Consider the following 19,833-nt stretch of genomic DNA (forward strand, 5'->3'; position numbering starts at 1 on the left):
TTTTAAGTTATTTAGGTCAAGAAAATCCATAGACAAAAGAAAAAAAGAATATAGAAAAAATTTTTTGATAACTGATATAGGTGATAGTGCAATTGATCCAGATTTCCCAGAAAAAAATGGCACTGAGAAAATCTGTGGATGAAAAAGGTGCAAAGGAGGATAAAGTTATTGGTGAGTGTCCTATAAGGAACTATCAGATTTGAGAGAAGCAAGAGGAAGAGCATGGTGAGGATTAAAATCAGAAAATATGCTGATTTGAATGCAACAGGGGAAAAAACCATCTCAGAAGTTCAGGGAACAGATATGCCTATACTAACAAAACTAATAAAAGAATTTTATAAAGGAAAATTTTTTAGAAAGAGGGCAAATGGTAAACAACAGAATTATGAGTATATTTTATTCCTGACATTTTCTTATAACTTTTATTAATTAATTTATTTATTTTAAAGATTTTATTTATTTATTTGACAGAGAGAGACACAGCAAGAGAGGGAACACAAGCAGGGAGAGCGGGGGAGGGAGAAGCAGGCTTCTGCTGAGTAGGGAGCCCGATGCCGGACTCAATCCCAGGACCCTGAGACCATGACCTGAGCTGAAGGCAGACGCTTAACGACTGAGCCACCCAGGTGCCCCTCTTATAACTTTTAAACATTTGATTTAAGATGTGTACTTATTTTTTTTTTTTGCAATTTACTCATAGTATTTTTGGAGTAAATATGTTAAGTGTTTGCTGCTGGAGTAAAATTGGTTAAGGTTTTAATACTGAAACCAGCACCTTCATATGTTGGACATAAATTATTAAATTTGTCATACATTTAACAAGACTAGAAGGATCTGCCAAAAAGAGACAGACAGATTTCTTTCATTTCCTTCTTTGAGCAAGAATCAAAGATCATTTTCTAAAAAGTTTTTTTTTTTTCTATCGCCTTACTATTCAGATAGCAAAATCCTGCTTTGTAGAATCCTTATTACATATATTTGGGCAGCATTTCTTTATTTTCTTTGTATTATATTAAAATTTTGGCCCCTTTCAATTTATTTTCACATCTCTTATCAATGAAGGGGCTGGGAAATTCTTATTATTGAGACTGTCAGAGTGAGCTGTTCAATATAATGTCAACTGGGCTTTTATTGTGCACTAAAGCTTATGGTAGCACCTGTGTCAATCATCACAACACATTATTTGATCATTGAAAGACAACTGTCATTCTATGAGCTTCATTTTCCATTTAATAGTCTAAAAAAATCTCTATTAATATCAGATGTTAAATTTAGAAAGCACATTAACTCTCACCTCTCCTTACTGAAGTGTTCTACAGATTTAATCAAAACTTGATTTGATGCCTCAGTCATGGTACCTCCTAATTATAACCCAAATCCAAGCAATATTTGTATTATATATCTGGAAAATGTGTAATAAATAATTTTAATGCTGATGCTTTGACATCAGACTACACCTGAGTTTAAAGTTTGACTTTCCCATTTACTAGTTGCCTGATCTTAGACAAGTTATTCTGACAGAGAATTCCTTCATTAAAGGGAATTAATAATACATATTTCATATGGTTGGAGTTTAATGAGCTAATACAGGTCAGACACTTAATACAGTATCTGCTATTCAGAAAAATGTCAGCAGTCATGATGATGATGACTATGACAATGAAAAAGCTCTTATTACATAGGATCCAAGAAAGGATCCTCTGAGTTCATTCACAGCAAACTCATACTATGTCTAGGAAAAAAATAGCTTGACACCATGTTTCTACCTGTCTGTTCATCTATGGATAAAACAAAATTATTCTGTTGTCATTTTATCCAAAAATACTGCTCTGAAATATGCCTCAACAATTTTCCTTCAAGTCAGTAATTTGAAATAATGTATTTTCTGGATATAAACTAAAATAAACACAACTGTTTTTATTGTTCCCAAGCTGGAATTGAAATAGGGTCTCATATAAGGACAGTCTCCTGGAACTTAGTTTCAGTTTCCTCTGTGGCTCCAAGACCTCTGTGTGGAAAGTCCTTGCAGTAATAAATACCATATTCCATGTCCCTCATGCCTCTCATATTGCAAAGGTGTGTGTCCTTGACTCCTGATTCTGCCATGAGAACCCTTGTATAACTAATGTTGATGCTTCCACTTGCTCTCACTCACTCTTTGTGATGTGCTATTTGCCATTTCAGGCTCCATATGTTAAATAACAATTCACTGCTCCTGTGTGTTCTGTCAACTTCATAGAGAAGTTCCTGTATTCTTCTTCCTCTTTCTTTCTTCAGTGCCTGGTGAAGTGCTTGGCACATGCTAGGGTGCTCATTAAATGAATTAATGCAACTTTTATTTCACTTACTGTTTACTATAATCTTTACTCTAAATGCTCTTGGACTTTTCTAAAGGGAGGTATGCCTCTTTTAAGGAAAAATTGCTTTCCCACATTTTAAAGATCCTTTTCCTGCAGTTACAACTCTCCTCACTTATTGAGCTTGTAACACATTTATTTCCAGTGATAAATTCTTTCCTCACTGTGGTATATTAAATATTGATTAGGAAATATTCACTTTATGGAAAGAGTATTCTTCTCTGCTTTATTGCCATTGGGCTTGCCATAATACTTGTTTTGGTTAAAGTATGTTAGAGGTGGCAACTTTCCTGGAGGCTTGAAAGGATTTGTATGGTTGGACTTGCTCTCCCTCTTGAGCTTCTGACTTTCACCAAAAGAGAATATGACGTGGGTAGCCACTGGTCGAAGGAAGATGACAAACACATGGAACAGACCAGGACCCATACCACAGCCTGGAGCCAAGCTTTCTAAGCCCAGTTTAGAAAAGTCAAAGCCCAGCTGACCTGCAGACCTGTGAGGGAAAATTGCTGAGTTTTTTTATGTCACCGTGTTAAGGTAATTTGTTTTGCAGCATAATTGTTGCAATAACTGATTGACATATCCAATCTAAAGAATTGGGAGGGGTATTTGGGGTTATGAGCTAATCTGAAGAATAATTGAAAGAATAAAAAGTTTTTGTAAATTTTTTCTTATTATTAAACTGATTCATATGCACATAAAAACATGGACCTAACAAATCAACACTTGACATATAATGAAACAGTGTCTGAGTTGTATAGAACTTATTTTAGGTTCATGCTCTGGAATTTCAGTTATAATAATGAACTACATCTATCACCTTAGTTCTAAAGTTTTAGCAGTTAAGAGAATTATCTTTATTATATAATAGCTACATGAACTTGCTGCGAGCCACTTGTTATACACAATTGTGTATTTTCTTGTGTTCATACTAGACCACCTTAAATTACATGTTAAAATTAGCTTGTTATTACTGTTATTACATATAGAATCTCTTATTTTGCTAACATTCAAGATGGACACTCAGCTACAAGCAAATTATCTTTGCTCTTTTGTTTTTAGACTTAGAATTTTCTTTTATTTATTTATTTATTTTTTTGTAGTCTATGCAATGCCACCATTTTCATAGGTTTAGGAATATACTACTGTTTAATGGATAATTAGCTATTTCTGTCTTATTTGTTCTTTTGAGTTATACACACTGGGGAAATTCTTCCACTTCTGTTGAGGACTACCTTTTCCATTGTGCTGGTTAACACTTGTTTCTTAGGTCAAGTTTGAGAATGATATTTTTGTTTTTGTTTTTATTCAAGTATAATTAACAGTGTTACATCAGGTTTAGGTGTTCAATATAATGATTGAACAGTTCTATCCATTTCTCAGTGCTCATCAAGGTAAGTGTAACTCTTAATCCCCTTAATCTACTTCGCACATCTCCCAACTCACCTCCCCTCTGTCAACCCTCAGTTTGTTTTCTGTATTTAAGAGTCTTTTTTATTAGTCTCTTTTTTCTTTGTTTGTTCTTTCATTTTGATTCTTAAATTCTACCTATGACTGGAGTCATATGGCATTCATCTTTCTCTGACTGCCTTATTTCATTAGCATTATATCCTCTAGGTTGATCCATGTTGTTGGAAATGACAAGATTTCATTGTTTTTGTATGGCTGAGTAAAATTCCATTGCATATATATACCATTTCTTCTTTATCCACTCATCTATGGATAGATACTCGAGTTGCTTCCATATCTGGGCTATTGTACATAATGCTGCCATAAACATAGAGATGCATTTATCTTTTCCATTTAGTGTTTTTCTTTTCTTTGGGTAAATACTAAGTAGTGGAATTACTGGATCATGTGGATACTTCCCTTTATCATTATGTAGCATCCTTCTTTGTCTCTGGTTATGGTCTTTGTCTTAAAGTCTATTTTGTCCATTTTAAGTGTTGCTACCCCAGATTTTTTTTTCTTCCATTTGTATTAAAAACATTTTTCCACCTCTTTTCTTTCTTTCTTTTTTTTAAAAGATTTTATTTATTCATTTGAGACACAGAGATACATCGAGAAAGACAGCATGAGCAAGGGGAGAGGCAGAGGGAGAGAGAGAGAAACAGACTCCCCCCTGAGCTAGGAGCCCGATGTGGGGACCTGGGATCATGACCTGAGCCGAAGGCAGACATTTAGCCATCTGAGCCACCTAGGCACCCTCATCTCTTTCCTTTCAATCTGCATGTGTCTTTAGATCTGAAGTGGGTCACTTGTACACAGCATATAGATGCGTCTTGTTCTTTTCTCCATTCAGTCACCCTCTGTATTTTGATTGGAGCATTTAGTTTTTATATTCAAAATAATTATTAATAAGTATGTACTTATTGCAATTTTGTTACTTGTTTTATGGTTGTTTTTGTAGATCTTATCTGGTCTTTTCTTTTCTTGCTCTCTTCACTTGTGGTTTAATGTTTTTTTTGGTGATATGCTTCTATTCTTTTCTCTTCATTTTTTTGTGCATCTATTACAGATTTTTGATTTGTGCTTATAATTCAGTTTGTAAATAACATCTTATGCATGTATAAGCCTATATTAAGTTGATGGCTGCTTAAGTTGAACCCATTCTAAAATCATTAAAATTTTATGCCCCCTTTATGTTTTATGTATATGATGTCGTACTTTACATCCTTTTATTTTGTGAATCTGTTTACTGATTTTTATAGATATAATTGATTTTACCGCTTTTGTGCTTTAGCCTCCATACTGGTTTATAAGTGAATAATCTACTACTTTTATTATGTTCACATTTACCTGTGAAATTTTTTCTTTTGTAAATTGCTTACTCCTGATTATGGCCTTTTCTTTCCACTCAATGAATTCCCCTAAAATTTCTTATAAGGATGGTTTAGTGTTAATAAAATCTTTTCACTTTTGTTTTTCTGGGAAACTCTATATCTCTCCTTCTATTCCCAAATGATAGCTTTGTTGGGTAGAGTTTTCTTCGTTGTACATTTTTCCTTTAAGGATTTTGAATATATCTTCTGGCCTGCAAAGTTTCTGCTGAAAAATCAGCTGATAGACTTACGGTGTTTCCCTTGTATGTAGCTGTTTTCTTTTCCTTGATGCTTTAAAAATTCTCTCTTTATCACTAGTTTTTTCCATTTTAATTTTGTGTCTTGGTTGGAGCTCCTTAGTTGATTTGTGGGGGGGGGGTCTGTGTGCCTCATGGATCTGGATGTCTAATTCTTTCTGCATATTAGGAAAAATTTCAGCTATTATTTCTTCAAATAAATTTTCTGCCCCCTTTCTCTCCCTTCTCCTTCTGGGACCCTATAATATGAATGTTATGCTTGATGATGTCACTGGGTTCCCTTAACCTTCCCTTAACCTATTCCCTTAACCCATTTGCTGTTCAGCCAGGTTGCTTTCCAATACTCAGTCTTCCAGCTCACTGATCTGTTCTTATGCCCCCTCTAATCTGCTATTGATTCTCTCCAGAATCTGCTATTGATTCTCTCTTTTAATTTCAGTTGTTGAGTTCCTCATCTTGGATTTTTTAAAAAATATTTTCTACCTCTTTGTTGAAGGTCTCACTGAGATCCTCCACTCTTTCCTCAAGTCTAGTAAGTATCTTTATTGATCATTTGAATTCTTTATTTGGCATATTGCTTGTCTCTGTTTCATTTAGCTCCTTTGCTGTGGTTTTGTCTTGTTCTTTCAATTGAGACATACTCCTCTATCTCATCATTTTGGCTAACTCTGTGTGTTTGTTTCTATATATTAAGAAAGTCAGCAACATCTGGTCTTGAAAGTAGTGGCTTATGTCATGCCCTGTAGCACAATGTCCTCTGTTCACCAGAACCAGGTGCTTTGTGTCTCCTACGTGGACTGTGTTCACACTACCGTTATGGCTAAGCTATGTTTGTCTTTAGTCTAGTCAGCTGCAGTAGCCCACTTTGCCTATTGTGGACCAGGTTTGGTCCCTGTACTATTAAAGGGATAGTCTGGGACCACCATGAACTTGTAGTTGGGTGATGTCAGTAGTCAGACCAGATGCCTACCCTCAGCCCACTTGCTGGTTGCTGTGGTCACATCAAACTGCAGGGTACTCTCCCCACATTGTACCTTGAAAGGCTTTCATTGGTGGGCAAGGCCAGCAGTTTAGATGCCTGCCCCCATTCTGTCTGCCAGGGCTGCAGTGACCCCAAATATAGAGCTTTCTCCCTGCTCTGCTCCCAAGATATTTTTGTTGGTAGGTGAGGCTGGCAGTCAGTGGCTGCTGATGCACTGATAGGCTTGGCACTCTCTCTGTATTGCCAGTTATAAGGCTTGGTTCCTCAGGCTGCAGTTGAACTGGTGTGTGGTTATTTTCCCCTCTCCCCTGGAGAGGAGTCATTTTGGAGTGGTGCCCATCCTTGCCAGGGCTGCTTGCAGGTTGAGATGAGGAACTGCTTTGGAGGGACTCTTTCTGAGTAGGGCAGATTGGATGGGGCTGATCCAAAGGGGTGGGGTGTGTACTGTTAGCAAGATAGGTGGAGTATTCTCACTAGTTCCTGCAAGTATCCAGCTATCTAGACTTGGTGAAGAGAAATAGCACCTGCCAGTTCTTTTGTTCTTGGAGAAATCTCCAAAAATCTCTGCCTCTCTGATACATGTTCTGAGATTAGAAATAAATCTCACATATACTCCAGGTGCTTTTCAAGCTGTTGCTTCTCAGCTATATCTCTGTGGGGTTGTTTGTTATGCTATCTTTTTAAGAGTGGGGACTTAGTTTTCTATTGCCCTCTAGTTTTGCCAGAGCTGGATCTGATGATTTTTAAAGTACCTGGATTTAATCCCTGCTGGCTGTAAAAACTTGAGAAGTTAAGACACACTGGTTTTCAAAGCCAAATATTATGGGGACTCATCTTTCCAGTGTAGGTCCCCTAAGTGTGTGGGGCCTGATTTGGGGTCTGGTACTCTCCCTTCATTTTTGTTTTGTCCCTCCCATTTATGGCTAATCTTTTTTTTTTTTAAGATTTTATTTATTTGTTTGAGAGAAAGAATGAAAGAGAGAGCACATGATCGGGGGGAGTGTCAGAGGGAGAAGCAGACTCCCTGCCGAGCAGGGAGCCCGATGCAGGACTCGATCCCGGGACTCCAGGATCATGACCTGAGCCCAAGGCAGTCGCTTAACCAACTGAGCCACCCAGGCACCCCCATTTATGGCTAGTCTTGCCAGAATTTTGATTCCCGACTGTGTCTCCACCCCTCCTAACTTTTTGATGTGGCCTCCTCTCTACAATTAACTGTGGAAAGTCTGTTCTGCCAGTATCTGGGTTGTTTTCTGGGTTAGCTGCACTGATGTGCCTGTTGTCTAGGCGTGTCTCTGGGACAAAGTGATCTTAGGAGCCTCCTACTTGGCCATCTTCCCATAAGTCTATGGGAATGATGTCTGTCCTAAGGAGTTAGTCTTTTTACAAATTACATCTTCTCCTGAGTGGTCCCCAGTTTCTCCTTTGTCTTCTCCTTTTCTTAGTTTTCTGCATGACTTTCTTAGGAAATAGTACTATTACCCATAGGGGAGTGTTTAGTAACTCCAAATAACCTATTCTTTTCCTGTGTTTTTCTTTTGAAATCTAAATCATTCAATCCAAAATGGTGATTTTGGATTTCCACTCAATGTCAGTAATGTTTCCTGATCTAAGATCTTAGAAATTTCAAAGTGAGAAATCACTTAATACAGATGAAAAAACATAATTGGGAAAGAGTTTGTTATTTTTCAGTCCTGCATGGTAGGGAACGGGAATGTGGAGAAGATGGAAATTGGATTCAAACAGGAGGAATGATTGGGCGTGTAAAATGTGGAAATGAGGTGGGAAATATGGTCATAGACCCCATGCTTTTCAAAAAAGTGAAGGAAACCCTAGCTACTGAAGATCAGTAGGGTTGCTCACAGTTTATTTATTCTTTAACTTGTCACCATATATATTCAACCAATATTTGTGGAAAAATAGCTGTACTCAGACACTGTGTTGCATACTTAGGGTATACAGATCACCGTGACAGACATAGTCCCTGCTCCATAGATCTTGAGACACACCTTTGATAGAAGATTATCATTTGTACCTGGAGGACTGTTTTGAAGCGAAAATATAAATAATCTCCTATATTTGCTTCTATTTTTTAGAATCCAGGTATTATGAACTCCACACATTTTGAAATTTGAAAACATTCTCTTATAGTAAAAGAGCATTGTGTCCAAATGATGGTGGTGTCATGACGTAGCCTCCGAGAAAAGGATAGAAAGTTATTTCTCAGACTACTAATTTGCTGCTAATTTGCTTTGAAATCTTGTGTAAATTCCTCTCTGGGTCTATTTTGTCATCTATAAAATAGTGAAAGTAATGCTGAGCCACACTGCATTGGAAGTGGGAAGAAAGATTCCCAAATGATTATAATGTGTTTTGCAGCTAGAGAATCATCTGTGTACCAAAAGTGATAATATTGACCCATTAATCCTTTTAGTGACAAAGAAAGTTTTGCTACTTAGGGAACTGATATGTGAGGGGAAAAAAGAAAGGGAAATAAAAGAATGCAAACAAGAAAGAAAGAGCAGGCTTAGAAAAGTGAATCAACTTTTTTATCTAAAGGAAGACAGATTTTCCAAAAGCCAACTGTGCTGGCTTTACCTCATTTTAAATTGTGAAGAAGAATGCTTTAAATGGACAAATTTTTGCCAATTTTACCCGTTTTTTTTAAATGTATACTTAATGTTTTATTTAATCAGTATTTAAACATTTAACCAAAATCATTCTTTCATGCTAATTTGTATCATTTATATAAGATTTTTTTAAGGTAAACGTGGCTCTCTTATATTTTATTATTTGGAAAGGAAACTTCTGTCTAATGCCTCATTTAAGATTCAGTGGAATCTTTCTTGCTTCAGTAATTTTCCTATTAAATTACAACTATTAGTCCTAGTTCCTCACCCTAAAGGAAACCAATAAAATCACCCAAACTAATGAAGTTGTTTCCAACAGCAATACCTCGTTATGGGGGTACTTCTAATTACTGTTAAAATGAACTGGAATGTCTCCAGAATGGGATGTCCCAGAGCTATAAACCAAAACCGTAAACAGCTGTGCAACTCCTAATCTATTCATTTCACCTTCGCAATCACAGCACATCAACTAAGTTTTAAATATTGGTAGACAAGAATAAGAATGGAATTTGAACACAAAATAGAAAACATTAGTGAGATTTTCCTTATGTTATAATAAGAACATACTGGTTATATTCTGTCTTATAAATAGGATTTATTTTGTCTTCTGGATGATATCTTATTTGCTCACACATTTATGTCTCTCTGTACTAATTACCATGGCTTAGGTAGTACTTCAGTCAAGAATACATTGAACAAGGATGGTGATGCAGCTTATACAGGAGAAAACACTGTCAGTGCAGAAATAACCTATACCGGGGAATGACTTTAGATCAGATTTAGTTAATGTGTGCTTCCCTTTCCAGTGTAATTTTCTGCCTACAGCAATGTAAAGCTGAACTTATATCCAAGGCAGAAGGTAGACACTCTGCAGATAAACAAAAAAGCATGCTGCTTTTATTGACACTAATTCATTTGCAACATGGATTTCAAAACAGAAACATGTATCAATCTAGTTGATAATTCAAGCAATTGTACAAATTAAAAACACATAAGACAAAAAGTTGTGAAATATTGAGAAAGAAATTTTATAGAGGAGGTTAAAAGAATCATGTCACATTTGGAAAGACAGTGTAAAGGCAACCTTAAAATTCTTAAACCTTAAACCTTAAAAACCTCTCCTTTTCCCCCAAGTGAAGGGAAAAGAAAAATGTCAGTATAAATAATAATAATACCAAATAATAATAATAATGTTATTTTTATATTTGTGGCTTATAAATTCTAAAAAACATATGAAGCACATATAAAAACACTGGACTGGTAGAAATGAGATAAGACATCTAGTTCTGGCTCTTGACTGAAAAAGATTGTATACCTGTGTTCAACTCACTTATCTCACTGGACCTGTTTCCTTAATTATACAACAGAGATGGTAAAGTTGAATACATGATCTGTGTGATCTCTCTTAAGTTTACTTATCTCTTTAGCTTTCTATTACGTGGGAACACTCATACTTCTCACAGTGACCATGGATTCAAAATCCATGAAATAATTTTTATTCCTTTTGTGAGAAATTAGCAAGGATGTATGTAACCCTCTCAGAATGAGAAGTATGTAAATGGATAAATAGTACTGTGTATTTGTATTATGTCAATCTAGATCAGCTGGAACCCTCACAGGTTCCTGTGTTATGGATAAAAATTCTAATCATGCCATAATTGCTCTAAAAGCTTATAAATTATTTTTAAAAATTCAATCATATTAAGGACAACATTGTCCATAAAATCAAGTAATCCTCACAATTAATATAAAAAACATGATATAGGAGAGTCTCACGTGCCCTAAAAATAAAGATACACTTAGAACAGTATATATAATCTTGACCTTGGGAATCAATTTCTAGATAATATCTCTTTTTGTCTCTTTTTGTTTTCTAAATTTTATCCAAACAAGGTTACCTAAAACTTATTTAAAATTTTTATTATGTTATGTTAATCACGATACATTACATCATTAGTTTTTGATGTAATGTTCCATGATTCATTGTTTGCATATAACACCCAGTGCTCCATGAAGAATGTGCCCTCTTTAATACCCATCACCAGGCTAACCCATCCTCCCACCCCCTCCACTCTAGAACCCTCAGTTTGTTTTTCAGAGTCCATCGTCTCTCATGGTTCATCTCCCCCTCTGATGTCCCCCCTTCATTCTTCCCCTCCTGCTATCTTCTTCTTCTTCTTTTTAACATATAATGTATTATTTGTTTCAGAGGTACAGATCTGTGATTCAACAGACTTGCACAATTCACAGCACTCACCATAGCACATACCCTCCCCAATGTCTATCACCCAGTCACCCCATCCTTCCCATGCCCCACCACTCCAGCAACCCTCAGTTTGTTTCCTGAGATTAAGAATTCCTCATATCAGTGGTCATATGATACATGTCTTTCTCTGATTGACTTATTTCGCTTAGCATAATACCCTTCAGTTCCATCCATGTCATTGCAAATGGCAAGATTTCATTCTTTTTGATGGATGCATAATATTCCATTGTATATATATATATATAGCACCTCTTCTTTATCCATTTATCTGTCGATGGACATCTTGGCTCTTTCCACAGTTTGGCTATTGTGGACATTGCTGCTATAAACATTGGGGTACACGGACCCCTTCGGATCCCTACATTTGTAGCTTTGGGATAAATACCCAGTAGTGCAATTGCTGGATCGTATGGTAGCTCTATTTTCAACTTTTTGAAGAACCTCCATACTGTTTTCCACAGTGGCTGCACCAGCTTGCATTCCCAACAGTGTAGGAGGGTTCCCCTTTCTCCGCATCGCCGCCAACATCTGTCGTTTTCTGACTTGTTAATTTTAGCCATTCTGACTAGTGTGAGGTGATATCTCATTGAGGTTAAGATTTGGATTTCCCTGATGCTGAGCAATGTTGAGCACTTTTTCATCTGTCTGTTGGCTGTTTGGATATTTTCTTTGGAAAAATGTCTGTTCATGTCCTCTGCCCGTTTCTTGATTGGATCATTTATTCTTTGGGTGTTGAGTTTTATAAGTTCTTTATAGATCTTGGATACTAGCCCTTTATCTGATATGTCATTTGCAAATATCTTCTCCCATTCTGTCAGTTGTCTTTTGGTTTTGTTGACTGTTTCCTTTGCTGTGCAAAAGCTTTTTATTTTGATGAAGTCCCAAGAGTTCATTTTTGCCCTTGCTTCCCTTGTTTTCATGATGTTTCTAGGAAGAAGTAGCTGCAGCTGAGGTTGAAGAGGTTGCTTCCTCTGTTCTCCTCTAAGACTTTGATGGACTCCTGTCTCACATTTAGGTCTTTCATCCATTTTGAGTCTATTTTTGTGTGGTGTAAGGAGATGGTCCAGTTTCATTCTTCTGCATGTGGCTGTCCAATTTTCCCAACACCATTTGTAGAAGAGACTGTCTTTTTTCCATTGGACATTCTTTCCTGCTTTGTGGAAGATTAGTTGACCATAGAGTTGAGGGTCCATTTCTGGGCTCTTGATTCTGTTCCATTGATCTATGTGTCTGTTTTTGTGCCAGTACCATACTGTCTTGATGATGACAGCTTTGTAATAGAGCTTGAAGTCTGGAATTGTGATGCCACCGGCTTTGCTTTTCTTTTTCAACATCCCTTTGGCTATTCGGGGTCTCTTCTAGTTCCATACAAATTTTAGGATTATTGGTTCCATTTCTTTAAAAAGTTGATGGTATTTTGATAGGGATTGCATTGAATGTGTAGATTGCTCTAGGTAGCATTGCCATCTTCACAATATTTGTTCTTCCAATCCATGAGCATGGAACATTTTTCCATTTCTTTGTGTCGTCCTCAATTTCTTTCATGAGTATTTTATAGTTTTCTGAGTACAGATTCTTTGCCTCTTTGGTTAGATTTATTCCTAGGTATTTTATGGTTTGGGTGCAATTATAAATGGGATCAACTCCTTAATTTCTCTTTCTCCTGTCTTGTTATTGGTGTATGGGAATGCCAGTGATTTCTGTGCATTGATTTTATATCCTGCCACTTTACTAAAAAGGATGCTGTACTTTTTCTAATGCTTGTTCTGCATCTATTGAGAGGATCATATCGTTCTTGTTCTTTCTTTTATTAATGTATTGTATCACATTGGTTGATTTGTGGATGTTGAACCAACCTTGCAGCCCAGGGATAAATCCCACTTGGTCGTGGTGATTAATCCTTTTAATGCACTGTTGGATCCTATTGGCTAGTATTTTGGTGAGAATTTTTGCATCCATGTTCATCAAGGATATTTATCTGTAATTCTCCTTTTTGATGGGGTCTTTGTCTGCTTTGGGGATCAAGGTAATGGTGGCCTCATAAAATGAGTTGGAAGTTTCCTTCCATTTCTATTTTTTGGGACAGTTTCAGAAGAATAGGTAGTAATTCTTCTTTATATGTTTGGTAGAATTCCCCTGGGAAGCCGTCTGGCCCTGGGCTCTAGTTTGTTGGGAGATTTTTGATTACTACTTCAATTTCCTTAGTGGTTATAGGTCTGTTCAGGTTTTCTCTTTCTTCCTGGTTCAGTTTTGGTAGTTGATACATGTCTAGGAATGCACCCATTTCTTCCAGGTTTTCTAATTTGCTGGCATGTAATTGCTCATAATATGTTCTTATAATTGTATTTCTTTGGTGTTGGTTGTGATCTCTCCTCTTTCATTCATGGTTTTATTTATTTCGGTCCTTTTTCTTTTCTTTTTGATAAGTCTGGCCAGGGGTTTATCAATCTTGTTAATTCTTTCAAAGAACCAGCTCCTAGTTTCATTGATCTGTTCTACTGTCCTTTTGGTTTCTAATTCATTGATTTCTGCTCTGATCTTTATAATTTCTCTTCTCCTGCTGGGTTTAGGCTTTATTTGCTGTTCTCTCTCCAGCTCCTTTAGGTGTAGGGTTAGGTTGTGTATTTGAGACCTTTCTTGTTTTTTGAGAAAGGCTTGTATTGCTATATACTTTCCTCTTAGGACTGCCTTTGCTCCATCCCAAAGATTTTGAACAGTTGTGTTTTCATTTTCATTGGTTCCCCTGAATTTTTTAAATTCTTCTTTAATTTCCTGGTTGACCCCTTCATTCTTTAGTAGGATGCTCTTTAGCCTCCATGGATTTGAGTTCTTTCCGACTTTCCTTTTGTGATTGAGTTCTAGTTTCAAAGCACTGTGGTCTGAAAATATGCAGGGAATGATTCCAATCTTTTGGTACCAGTTGAGACCTGATTTGTGACCTAGGATGTGATCTATTCTGGAGAATGTTCCATAGACATTAGAGAAGAATGTGTATTGCGTTGCTTTGGGATGGAATGTTCTGAATATATCTGTGAAGTCTGTTTGGTCTAGTGTGTCATTAAAAGTCTTTATTTCCTTGTTGATCTTTGGGTTAGATGATCTGTCCATTTCAGTGAGGGGGGGTGTTAATGTCCCCCACTATTATTGTATTGTTGTCAATGTGTTTCTTTGCTTTTGTAATTAATTGGCTTATATAATTGGCTACTCCCATGTTAGTGGCATAGATATTTACAATTGTAGATCTTCTTGTTGGATAGACCCTTCAAATAGGATATAGTGTCCTTCCTCATCTCTTATTACAGTCTTTGGTTTAAAATCTAATTTGTCTGATATAAGGATTGCCACCCCAGCTTTCTTTTGGTGTCCATTAGCATGGTAAATGGTTTTCCACCCCCTCACTTTCAATCTGGAGGTGTCTTTGGGTCTAAAATGAGTCTCTTGCAGACACCATATTGATGGATCTTGTTTTTTAATCCAATCTGATAGCTTGTGTCTTTTGATTGGGGCATTTAGCCCATTTACCTTCAGGGTAACTATTGAAAGACATCAATTTAGTGCCATTTTATGTAAGATGACTGTTACTGTTTATTGTCTGTGTTCCTTTCTGGTCTATGTTACTTTTGGGCTCTCTCTTTGCTTAGAGGACCCCTTTCAATATTTCTTGTAGGACTGGTTTCGTATTTGCAAATTCCTTTAGTTTTTGTTTGTCCTGTAAGCTTTTTATCTCCCCTTCTATTTCAGTGACAGCGTAGCTGGATATAGTATTCTTGGCTGCATATTTTTCTCATTTAATACTCTGAATATATTATGCCAGTCCTTTCTGGCCTGCCAGGTCTCTGTGGTTAGGTCTGTTGCCAGTCTAGTGTTTCTACCATTGTAGGTTACATATCTCTTCTCCTGAGTTGCTTTCAGTATTTTCTCTGTCTCTGAGACTTGTAAGTTTTACTATTAGATGTCGGGGTGTTGACCTATTTTTATTGATTCTGAGGGATGTTCTCTGTGCTTCCTGGATTTTGATGCCTGTTTCCTTCCCCAAATTAGGGAAGTTCTCTGCTATAATTTACTCCAATATACGTTCTGCCCCTCTGTCTCTTTCTTCTTCTTCTGGGATCCCAATTATTCTAATGTTGTTTTGTCTTATGGTATCGCTTATCTCTCGAATTCTGCCCTTGTGATCCAGTAGTTGTTTATCTCTCTTTTTCTCAGCTTCTTTATTTTCCATCATTTGTCTTCTATATCATTAATTCTCTCTTCTGCCTCATTTATCCTAGCAGTTAGAGCCTCCATATTTGATTGCACCTCATTAATTGCCTTTTTGATTTCAACTGGTTAGATTTTAGTACTTTATTTCTCCAGAAAGGGTTTCTCTAATAACTTCCATGTTTTTTTAAGTCCAGCTAGTATCTTTAAAATCATCATTCTGAACTCTAGTTCTGACATCTTACTAATGTCCGTATTGATTAGATCTCTGGCAGTCGGTACTGCCTCTTGTTCTTTTTTGAGGTGATTTTTTCCTTCTTGTCAATTTGTCCAGAGGAGAATTGATGAATGAGAACAAAATGCTAACAGGGTAATAACGACCCCAGAAAAATATACACTAAACAAATCAGAAGAGACCTGAGACTGTGGGAAAAGAAAGGGAAAGAAAGAAAAAAGAAAAAAAAGAAAATGAAAAAGATAAAGATAAAAACAAAGAAAGAAACAAACAAAAAACAGAATATGATTAAATATGATCAGGCTGGTGCATAGATCAGTGTCACATACTAGATTTTGGGTGTATTTTGGTCTCTAGAAGAAAGTGCTTCCTGAAATTTTAAAAAAGCAAAACTTATATATGTACAAAAATAAGAGTAAATATGATGAAGGGATGGAATATGAATGAAAGGTGAAAAGTATAAAATATTTTATAAAAGGAATTGATAAGATAAGAAATTGGTTCAAAAAAGAAAGAAGAGGATTAAAAAAAAAATAAAGGGAGAGAATGTGATCAGGCAGGATACTAGAACAAAGCCATACACTAGAGATTTAGGGTTTATTTTGGTCTGTTAGAGGAAAGTGTATCTCAAAATTTTTAGAGAGAACAACTTATATATAATACCAGAGATAAGGTTCACTACTATGAAGGGATAGAATATGACTCTAAAAATGCAAAATAAAAAGATTTTTTTAAAAAAGTGATTGATAAGATCAAAAAAATTCAAAAAAAAAGGAAAAAGTTAAAACAAAATTAACTTTGAAATACTAAAGAATCATCGTAAAAACTCCATGAAATCTATGTGCTGTATTCCCCTAGCCCTGGAGTTCTGCCGTTCTCATTGATCGGTAAACTTGGTCTTGGCTTGTTCTTGCAGATCTTCTGGGGGACAGGCCTGTTGCTGTGGTTCCCAAATGTCTCTGCCAGAGGCGGAATCATGGGGCCCTTGCTGGGGGCCGGCGTAAGTAATCTGCTCAGGTTTACTCTCGGGAGATTTCATTCCCTGCAAGCTTTCCCTACAGCTTTGGAAGACAAGATTGAAAATGGCTGCCTCGCTATCTATGCCCTGGAGAAGCCAAGAACTTGGGACCCCTCTCCTCAGTGCACCCCCGGAGAAAAGCAGTCAATCACTCCCATCTCCCCGGTCTCTGGCCGCACTCTGTGCTCACCCGGCCTGTGACCAAGCGTTTCTATCTCTAGCATAGGACCCTGTGTGGAGTTTCCAAACCTGGTATATCCCTGCAGTGTGCTCCTGTGCCGCTCCTCCCAGGGGAGGAAGGGGAATCTCCCCAGATCTGCCACTTGTTGGGTCCCTGCTGGAGGATCAGTGGCCTGACTGAGCCGCAGATCACGGTTTATGGCAACCCTGAGCTTAGAACCTGTGCCTCAGCTCTGTCTCTGCAGCCGGTTCCCTGTTCTGATACCTGGGAGCTCTGCTGCACTCACGCACCCCTGGTCTTACTGTGACCCCGAGGGTCCTGAGACTACACTGTCCCGTGAGGGTTCCACCCACTGCTTAGCCACTGGAACGATGTCCCTCAGCGGAGCCGACTTCTAAAAGTTCTGATTTTGTGCTCTGCGGTCCTATCACTTGCTGGTAGCAGCTGATGGAGGCCCCCCTCCCTTGCCATCTATCTTCTGGAATATCACCTCAGATTCACTTCTCCGCATGTCCTACCTTCCAGAAAGTGGTCACTTTTCTGTTCAGAGAGTTGCTGCTATTCTTTTCTTTGATCTCCTGTTGAGTTCGTAGGTGTTCAGAATTGTTTGATCCCTATCCAGCTGAAGTCCTGGGACCAGAGGAAATTTAGGCCTCCTACTCCTCTGCCATCTTCCTCATCCCCACCGCCTCTCTTTTATCCTTTCATCAGTCAATGGACACTTGGGGTATTTCCATAATTGGTATTGTAGATAATACTGCTATAAACATTTGGGTACATCTATCCATTTGAATCAGTATTTTTGTATTCTTTGGGTAAATACGTAGTAGTACAATTGCTGGATCATAGGGCAGTTCTATTTTTATCTTTTTGGTGAACTTCCATACTGCTTTCCAGAGCGGCTGCACCATTTTGCTATTCCTACCAACAATGCAAGAGGTTTCCCCCTTCTCTGCACCCTCACCAATACCTGTTGTTCTTTGTATTGTTGATTTTAGCTATTCTGACAGGTGTGAGGTGCTATATCATTGTAGTTTTGATTTGTATTTCCCTGATGATGAGTGAAGTTGAATATCTTTTCGTGTGTCTATTGGCCGTCTGTATGTCTTTGGAGAAATGTCTATTCATATCTTCTGCCCATTATTTTAAATAGGATTATTCATTTTGGGGGTGTTGAATTTTATAAGTTCTTAATATTTTGGACACTAACCCTTTATTAGATATGTCACTTGCAAATATCTTTTGCCATCCCATAAGTTTTCCTTTAGTTTTGGTGATTGTTTCCTTTGCTCTGCAGAAGCTTTTTATTTTGATGAGGTCGCAATAATTGATTTTTGCTTTTTGTTTTCCTCACCCAGGAGACATTTCTGGTAAGAAGTTGCTATGGCTGATGTCAAAGAGTTTATTGCCTGTGTTCTCCTGTAGGATTTTTAAGGTTTCAAATCTCCCATTTAGGTCTTTAATCCATTTTGAATTTATTTTTGTGTAAGGTGTAAGAAAGTTTCATTCTTTTGCCTGTTGCTGTCCAGTTTTCCCAACACCATTTGTTGAACAGACTGTGTTTTTCCCATTGGATATTCTTTCCTGCTTTGTTGAAAATTAATTGACCATATAGTTGTGGGTTCATTTCTGGGTTTTCTATTTTGTTCAATTGACCTTTGTGTGAATTTTTGTGTCGGTACTATACTGTTTGGATCACTACAGCTTTGTAATATAACTTTAAGTCTGGAGTGTGATGCCTCCACCTTTACTTTTCTTTTTCAAATTTCCTTTGGCTTTTCAGGGTCTTTTGTTGTTCCATACAAATTGTATGGTTGTTCATCCTAGCTCTGTGAAAATTTGGTTGGTATTTTGACAGGTATTGCATTAAATGTGTGCATTGCTTTAGGTAATATAGATATTTTAACAATATTTGTTCTTCCAATCCATGAACATGCAATATGTTTACATTTCTTTTTGTCATCTTCAATTTCTTTAATCACTGTTTTATAGTTTTCAGAGTATAAATCTTTCACTTCTTTGGTTAGGTTTATTCCTTGGTATGTTGCGATTTTTGGTGCAGTGGTAAATGGGATTGATTCCTTGATTTCGCTTTCTGTTACTTCATTACTGGTGTATAGAAATGAAACAGATTTCTGTACACTGATTCTGTATCCTCCAACTTTAGTGAATTCATGTAGCAGTTTTTGCAGTATTTTGGTGGAGTCTTTGGGTTTTCAATAGAGTGTCATGTCATCTACAAATGGTAAAAGTTTGACTTCTTTCTTTGCCAGTTTGGATGTCTTTTATTTATTTTTGTTGACCGATTGTTACGGCTAAGATTTCCAGTACTATATTAAATAGCAGTGGTGAGAGTGGACATCCCTGTCTTCTTCCTGACGGTGGAGGAAAATCTCTTAGTTTTTCTTCATTGAGGATGATATTAGCTGTGGATTTTTCATATATGGTCTTTATTATATTGAGGTATGGTCCCTTTAAACCTATGTTGCTAGGGTTTTTATCATGACTGATGTTGTACTTTGTCTAAATGCTTTTTCTGCATCTATTGAAGGGATCATATGTTTCTTATCCTTTCTTTTATAAATGTAGTGTATCACTTGATTGATTTGTGAATATTGAACTGCCCTTTGCAGCCCAAGAGTAAATCCCACTTGGTCGTGGTGAATGATTCTTTTAATGTAGTGTTGGACTTGTTTTGCTAATATTTTATTGAGAATTTTTGCATCCATGGTCATCAGATATGTTGGCCTGTAGTTCTCTTTTTTAGTGGAGTCTTTATCTGGTTTTTGTATTAGGGAGATGCTGGCCTCCTAGAATGAATTTGAAGTATTCCTTCCATTTCTATTTTTTGGAAAAGTTTAAGAATAGGTACTAACTATTCATTA

General features: G+C 37.0%; 1 long non-coding RNA gene across 2 annotated transcripts in view; it reads left to right on the forward strand.

The window, feature by feature from the left end:
* The window catches only part of LOC148162674 (uncharacterized), a 105,007-nt gene that overhangs the window by 26,511 nt on the left and 58,663 nt on the right, over window positions 1–19,833 (forward strand). For both annotated transcript variants that reach the window (XR_015766659.1, XR_015766660.1), the window contains exon 2: window positions 16,666–16,749. This is a non-coding gene — a long non-coding RNA (uncharacterized LOC148162674). The remainder of the gene's footprint in view (window positions 1–16,665; window positions 16,750–19,833) is intronic.

This window comes from Eumetopias jubatus, unplaced genomic scaffold (genome assembly GCF_037043125.1).
Source record: "Eumetopias jubatus isolate StellerSeaLion01/CBP00866 unplaced genomic scaffold, mEumJub1_p1.0 scaffold_13, whole genome shotgun sequence".
NCBI lineage: Eukaryota > Metazoa > Chordata > Mammalia > Carnivora > Otariidae > Eumetopias > Eumetopias jubatus.